Source organism: Sinocyclocheilus anshuiensis, unplaced genomic scaffold (assembly GCF_001515605.1).
Source record: "Sinocyclocheilus anshuiensis isolate Anshui unplaced genomic scaffold, SAMN03320099.WGS_v1.1 scaffold1120, whole genome shotgun sequence".
NCBI lineage: Eukaryota > Metazoa > Chordata > Actinopteri > Cypriniformes > Cyprinidae > Sinocyclocheilus > Sinocyclocheilus anshuiensis.
Window position 1 is genome coordinate 458,483 of NW_015551069.1, and position 955 is coordinate 459,437.

Genomic DNA, 955 nt, shown 5'->3' on the forward strand with positions numbered 1-955 from the left:
AAAAAAAAATTCTATTTGGCTTTAATTTATATTTATAAATTTTATTTTATATTATATTTATTTTATTTTTTTACTTTAGTTGTAAGAAGTTTAATATTTCAGCGTACATTTTTTAAATTAAATTTTCATTTAAGTTTTTAAGATAACTGACTTTGCAGGTGTTCGTTACTTTTTTTCGTAAATATGTTGTTCAGTGTTATTTAAGTATTATTAATATTTATTGATATTTTGAACTTTTATTAAAAGTTCATTAAACATATTTTTCTAAATATTTTTATTTAACTTTTATTAATTTTAGTACTTCAGCAAACTATTTTATTTCAGTTTAATTTTCAATTTTCATGTAAGTTTAATGATTTCTAATATTCATATATATATATATATATTGATATTTCAGCTTTTTTCAATGAATGAAAATTATTTTAATAATTTTAGTTTAACAATAATAACACTGATGTTGTTTCATGTTTATTGTGGTGTAATGTCTTTCTTCATAGACTGAAAACAGTTTTGCTGCTGAATATTTTTGTGAAAACCATGATACATTTTATTTTTATGGATTCTTTGATGAACATAAAGTTCAAAAGAACAGCATTTATTTGAAATAGAAATCTTTTGTAACATTATAAATGTCTTTACTGTCACTTTTGATCAATTTAATGCGTCCTTGCTGAATAAAAGTATTAATTTCTTTAAAAAAACGGAAGTGTGTAAAATATTATTTAATGCACGTCTCTGTATTTCTTGCAGGAGTCTCCGCTGATTTACATGCTGCACATGTATGAATTCTGCTCGGACTACAAAGACTATCAGCGAGCCAAAGACAAACTGCTGGACTTCCAGAAGTGTTTGCTCAATGTAACTCTCTCAGCTCTCACTCAAGCTTCCCTCTTCTCCATCTGCTGGTATTCTGTTGACCCTTGTTGTGTGTGTGTGTGTGTGTGTGTGTGTGTGT